The following is a 7,310-nucleotide window of genomic DNA, read 5'->3' on the forward strand; positions in this document are numbered from 1 at the left end:
CCATGTCAATAATTGAGAACGTAAGTACTCTCCCAGCACTGTGCTTATGAAGCAGGTAAAGAAAACTAAGGGCATTGGGCCACTACCCCTTTCAAAACAAAGAATAAAAATGTTTTCCTCTGCCATATGATCTTCTCAGCTGTAGGTCTGTGTTGCTCATAATCAGTCAAGAAACCTAAGTTCAGAAATAAATGCTCTGTCTTTCCTGCTGCCACTGCTACAGCAAACCTATGGTTGTCTCTGATCCCTTTTATATCCCTCTTGTATAAACTCTAATTAATGTTTAATTCCTTACTGAAGTCTTCCATTAGGGATTCACTTTATTTCTGGGAGGCATAGTGCCATCACAACTAACTTATATCATTTGTTTGACAGTTTTATGGTTCAGTTGGAGCAATTTGCAGAGCTGTCCATCACTATCTTCCCCGCAGCTTTGCAGCCTTTCTATTTTAGTCGTGAACCACAGAACAGCAGAGTAACAGGCCACTAAGTGATACTTAGAAACTGAAGGAATAAAGTTCAGAAAATCCGCTGGAAATACTTTGCCTAACGATTTATTAATTCGTTTTACTTTGTTTTGCAAAGGCTTAATGCTAGTGCATTAGAAGAAGAGCTGTGCTTCAGAGACATGTCCTCAGCAGTACAGGCCTTGCCATACTTTTGTGCCCAGGGTTTGCAGATTCTCCCCATCGAGTAGAAGCCCTAATTGTCGCTTCTCTGATACTAAATAGGAGATAGCAAACACCTGTGCTGTCTTAGCATGGGACTGACAGTGCACTGTGGAAGGCTGGGGAAAGCCTTTTTGCACTTCCTGAGTGTTTTGGCATCATCTGGTTGGGCAACAGCGGGAAAGAAGAGAAGAGATATCAACGATTTCACTGTTGGGCAGCTCTGCAGGCATATTGCCTTGCAAAACAGGAACAAGTCTGTGCCCTTACCTCTCCAGGGTTAGGCAATCTCTAACTGTCTGTGAAATGGCAAACAGCCTCTCCTCCATGCTCCCCAAAAGTCTCTTTAGATACTTGCATACAATTCTCTGGCATATCCCCTCCCCCAAACTACCTGGCTTAGACTCATAATAGACCTTGTGTCTTGACAGATTTACCTGTGGTCACAGTTGTACAAAAACCATAAATAAATGGTGACAGTTTGTCATAACCTTCCCATTTCATTGCCATTCCAAATGATAGTGAGGGATATTCATGACAGTATTTAATAGAGCTTCCCCAGGAAGCCCATTCTTCTTCCCAGAAGAGCAATGACCAGTTTCAGGGCAACAGCCTCTTGCCAGCTGCTCCAGAATTTTATTCCATGCTCTCCAGAGGCTTTTTCTAACAGCAGGAGGAGTCTCCTAAAACACAGAGTGCACTCATGAAAAGACTGACTAACCTCAGACTTGTGCTCATGCTTAGCCTGATACAGAATGAGAGAAACAGCTCCTGAAAAGTATGTGTGCACTGGTTACCCAGGCTAAAGCAAGATGGACTTGTTGGTTTGCTTTTGAGAATGTTGCTATGCTTGCCCATGGAGAAGTCGTAGGTTATATTTGTGGGTAGATAATTCATGGGAAATCTTCTCAGGGAAGGTTTTACCATTTGCACAGTGATGGAGTGGATGTGCTCAACTTACCTGAGTACTCATTTTCAAGGAACAGAATTCTTAAAATCATGTGTTAAACCTGGAAATTTTTGAAGTTCAAATAATGTATTAAAACACAAGGACACAAGGTCATCCAGCTTCAGGGGTTTGCAGATGCTTCCTGAATAGACCTTGTGAATTCTTCTGCATGGTTAAACTGTCCAGTTTTACTGCTTTCTGAAAAAGAACTGGTAAACTCCTTGAACTAGAGCACAACAGCTTTCCTGCAAAGTCCAAAGAAGCTTTAGCAGCTCAATAAACGCAAATGCTGCACACTCATTTGGTATTTTATGGTCATACGCTTCTGATGCAGCCTAATCTGGACAGGACAGGATCATCGGGGGTTACATTAACACAGCACATCCATTTCGAGTGTGCCTTGCACTCTTAGGGCTTTCCCAACCTATCAACATAAGAATTTATATGCGTACATACACAGACACACAGATGCATATTCCCGATATCAGGGGACTCAAATCTCAGTTACTTGTTGGTCAGGGGTTGCTGTCCACAAACAGGTCTCTTTGCAGTGATGATCTCCTGTATTATCATTTTTCTACATGGTGGCTTCATTTGTCTTCATGGGGCATATTTCACTGCCCCCAGATTTCCATGTTTCACAGTTCCTATCTGACCAAATGGGTGAGAATGAATGATTTTTTGGGTAGAAGGAGATGCAAAGGAGCAGCACTGGAATCTCTACTGTCAAAACCGTATTCTCTTCTTTGGCTTATATATTGCATACCTAAGACACACTGATAAGAATTTCTTCAGAGTCATTGGAATGTTTGTGTTAAAGATAGAAGGATGAAACAAACTATAGAAATGGTAGAAACAAAATAGAGCTCAGTAATCACTTTGATAACTTTTTATGTGACAAGTAACAAAGTATTCTGTGCTACCAAGACAGTAAAATCCAGAGAATTTTATCGGACTGGCTTTAACTTTTAATTTTTTCCCCTCCCCAAATTAACCATTTTCTTTTTGAGAGAAATCACTTTGGAAAACACAGATTAGGATACTTGAAAAATTTCTACTGGCCATAGAGACAGCCAAGAGAAATGACATGTCTTTGCAAAAAAACTGTGTCTTTCCTTTCCATTTTTGCCTTCTTTCAAACTTTGACCTTGTTGGAATTGCAGGGCTTCTGGGAGAAGCTAGCATCTCTAAATCTGGGGACCCTGTTGGGTGAGCCAGCAACGTTTTAGTTCCAGCAGATGTTAGCTTTTATTGCTTCTTACTCCTCGTGGGCCTGTTCAAGGAATTTCACCCCTTGCACTTCCTTGTCAAGCTGCAGCTCACTGAGAATGTAAACACTTTAGACAGGCACTGACATGCTCTTGTCTGTCTTGGTGCTGGTGTTTGACATGGTGCCAATTTGCTGTGATGCCCAGAGGATCACAGTTGCCATTTTGTGTCACTTCTTCCTCTTCATTGTGTTTTCCCTTAATGTTTGCATTTATGGCCCTGCTGAATTTGGACCCTGAAATCAAGGTATCCTGCCGATTTATATTTACCTTCTTCACCACTTTTGATTCAGAACTGTTGCATTGTTTGTAGTATGTATGAATGACAGTTGAAAACTGCCTGGCCTGCTCTGCACAGTTCAGCTCAACACATGAATCATCTTCAATTGTGATTGCATATTTATTGCATATTCATATGTTTTGCACCAGTTTTTCTTCCTTAGATACTCATATAGATGAGCCATAAGCTCAAATACAACATATGTACAATATTAGCGTTACAGTGCCTTAAGGCATGTGGCACAGAAAGCTGACATAAGACCTACTGCACAGTCTCCAGGGACCTGCAGAGGAATTGTCATGTTTTTTCTCACTTTTGTCCACCAGTTTTCTTCTTGAAGAGAAGGAAATTCTTCTCATCATTCATGTAAGTCTACCCTTATTATTATCCAACTGTACATCTCCCTTATTACTGCCTACTTTGCAAATTTTAGGGGGTAAGATGATACAAGCATACAGCAAATGGAGACTCCATGCCAATCTCAGAGTCTAGAGAAGGTCTAAGAGGCAAAGCGTTTAACAATCCTGTTAAACAATGATGCCAGATGAAACAAAGGGAGAAAAAACAGTGGGTCAAGCTCTCCAGCAGTAAATCTTCCTCCACTGGTAACAGAGAGAGCCTTGAAATGGATACCTCATTTCTGGGTACCTAGAATTAGATGGAATTTTTACCCTATTAAGCAGATTATCAATTTGTGCCTGAAGCAAAGACAGGAATATCTCAGCTCTGCCTAAACCTAAAACTGCATCACAGAGACTGTGGCATGGCAACCGTTCAGCAACACTCCTGCCTAATCCGAAGCCTATGGACAAAACTTGCAACCTGTCCCTTTCAGACATTACCTTGCTCCTAGTTAATAGCCCGTGGCAATACTTCCGTAACCAAAACAGATGATGTCTTCAATTATTTTTTCCCGCTTCCTCCCTCTCTCAGTCACAATGCTTATTATGAGGTTGCTGTTATTCTCCTTTCTTCCTTCCAAATGCACTTTCAGAGCACAACAGGAAGAATGGTTTCTAACCATAATGACATCAGGCTTTCTCCCTATACTTTTTGGCCAGAGGCATAAGAGGTATTGATGGCTCAGCGTGTCCTAGAAATGTCCGAACTCATGAAGTTCACAAAACCATGCATTAAATAAAGTGTACAGATCTCTGTAGCTGTCAGTCTGTCATTTAACAAAAATAAAGCATTGCTAGATAAAGACGAAAGTTAGTCAACTTTGCTAATGGCCTCCATGCCCCCCTCATTAGTACAAAAGTGTCTATAGGAGAGATGGGCAAGTTCAGAAACCCCCTAAAAGCAAGATCTTGGCTCTCGTTAACCCAAATGCATCCATCTGTGCTTTCAGTTGTGGAGTTACTCCTTGGTTGGTGGTATTGCACCTAATATAGCAGAGGGTAGATTTTTTTACTTTCCTTCTGTATTACCAGAAGATTTGGATCTTAGTTTGTAATTCATTTAAATGGTAAGATAAGGAGCAAGTCTCCTTTGGCAGCCTTGAAGTGCTCGCTTTCCAGATGCAAACTAAGGCCAGCCCCAAAAGGTTAAAAAGTTGTAACTCTGACATCCCAAAGTAGCATATTTCAGATCCATTGGCCGTTTGGTCACTTTGACTGCAGTGTCTTTGTTCTTTTTGCCTCTGCAGATAGTGGTTAACTTGAATTCTGTCAGTCCCACATCTGTCTTCTCAGTACATTTTGTTTGAGAGCCGACAATTAAGTTATTAATAAAGCAGATTAAAATTACTTTCAGCTGCAGTGTGGATTTTTGGCTAAATAGTTCTGTCTGCAGAAGATGAACACCATTTTCTAAAGGTAAAAGAGTCCTCTCCATGTTCTTCATATAAATCTACTGAAAATTTAAATATTTTCCACAGGAGGCATGTCATGATGAGATTTCATGGGAGATGTCACTTGGTTGGTTGTGGGCGTGACCCCCCGGCCAGTCCGGGAAGCAGCCCGGTGGTGTGTGGGCTGGACCCCCCGGCCGGTCCGAGAAGCAGCCCTGTAAGCCTGCTGTCAGTCAGCAGCAGGAGGCGTGTTATTTAGGAGGAGACAGAGAGATTGTGCTCAATAGGTGATTGGAGAGCCGGGTTATCTCTGGGCAGGACACTGAACTTGAAACCAATCCAGCCAGAATACGTAAGATAACTTAGAAACTATAAATAGATGTGATAAGGAAGAAACTGCGCAGTTAGCACTTAGAAGTTGTAGTGTGTAGGGGCTGCAGCAGTCTGCTGCAGTTGTATCTTAATAAAGGCCTTGTGTGCACACAAACGATTGTCGTATCGTCCGCCCCAAATATTTGCGGCGTATGATTTACTCCTACACAGTTGTTTGCTCTTCTGAGGCTGCTGTATGTCACTGTAGTCATAGCATGCTCCTCTTCTCCTTACCAGGAGCTCTGTCAGGGAGTTTAGGTTTGGCCAAATACTTATTTTCCTCAATTTTTATTTTTTACCTAAAAGGAAATTACAATGTCCTCTGAAAATGTGCATGATTTTCTGAAAAACTGTTTTCTGTAGAAATGGCTCAAGAAAAATATCTCTGGGCTATTTAAAATGACACTGCTAAGACATGTTGGCACAATCCAACTTGCTAAGACAAGTTCCGTGGCACAGTGCAGACTCGATTTTAAGCACTGAGGTTTTCAAAGAGGATGAAATGCACCAGAGACTTGAACCAGTTCCTTCTGGAGAAGAAAATGTCCTTTGAGAAGGACTCTGACCAAAGATCTCAGCTGATGTGAAATCCAAGCACACTTAATGTGCTTTATTGCATGTCAGGTATCTGACATCAGTGGTGCTCTAAACCCACATACTTTGATTGGTTTTCATGGAGTCAAAAGAAAAACATTTCTACAATTTCTCAGTTACATGCGGAATTTTAACAGGACTATTGAGTTCTGACTGGCTAAATTCCATTCAGTTTCCATCATCCATTCTGTTCCAAAATTTCTCAAGATTTTGAGAAGTATTTACCAGAGGGGCTCCTGCTGACCAGTTTCTGGTGAATTCTGATGAAAACCAGAAATAGGGGCTTAGTTTCAGGTGAAATCACAGCTGCGAATATGCCTACTGTCCAGATGTAACCCTCTGTGGTTAGTGCCCTGAGGGCCACATTCTCTCATTCAGTTTTTGTTGACTCCCGTGATTGCTCAGTACTTTGGCTGCTCCATGTGTTCATGTGACCACTGAGATTTTTTTCTTCCTCTGTGTCATTTTAGACACTGACTCCTCTGAGGATAGGCTGTCTCAGTGTGTTTGTGCAGAGCTCATGCAAAGTCAATCTTTTTGACGCTGAACTGTTTGGTTGCCCCTTCATTTAGGTCAGCATCTTCACTGCCCACTGGCTTGAGAAACTCCAGAAAACTTCAGCGACACATTGGGAACGTAGGTGGAAAGATAAATATTTGTCTCAGATTCAAACATTTTTAGTACTACTTTTGTTATTCCAGAGTGAGGAAATGGTCTTTAGGAGCAGAAAGGGAACAAGCCGGGTTAAAAAAATATCATTAATACTTACTAATCAGAAGGGTTTGAAACTACTCACAAAACCAAGCACAGGTAATCTGAAACAAGATAGTTTCTTCAAAAGCCACACAACACTTGGTATGAGAGCATGTTACAGGCTACAAAACAGGATTACTTAACCCTCCCTGTTCCCTGGCTCATTTTAACAAAGATGGCAGAATGGAGTTATTTTTTAATTATTATTTTGCTCAGCTATTTTCCATTAATTTGCACTGAATATGGCAATTTCCCACACTAACAGTTAGAGGTATGTCTTAAATATATTGACCCCTTACAAAATACTGCAGCACCTGTCTTGCTTCCAGGACAATATCCTTCTCTGTCTTTAAGCAGCATCCTTAAAAATGCTGTTGTGCCCCGGGAGATGTTTGGGGGCCAGACATGAAGATTTTTTAAAACCTTTGTAAATCATTCCAGCATTCCAGAATAAGGAGTAAGAACTGACAACTTTCAAACAAGGTATATAGTCTCTTTATGATCTGTGCAGAAGATGTGTCCTTTAACATTTTCATCACCTGGGAAAGCATTTCAGCTTTCATGCAGAGGTACCATAGATACTGTTAAAGGACCATTTGTTTAGTTTTATTTCAGGGGAAATCTGGAAAGTGAA

This window comes from Buceros rhinoceros, unplaced genomic scaffold (genome assembly GCF_000710305.1).
Source record: "Buceros rhinoceros silvestris isolate BGI_N320 unplaced genomic scaffold, ASM71030v1 scaffold18819, whole genome shotgun sequence".
NCBI lineage: Eukaryota > Metazoa > Chordata > Aves > Bucerotiformes > Bucerotidae > Buceros > Buceros rhinoceros.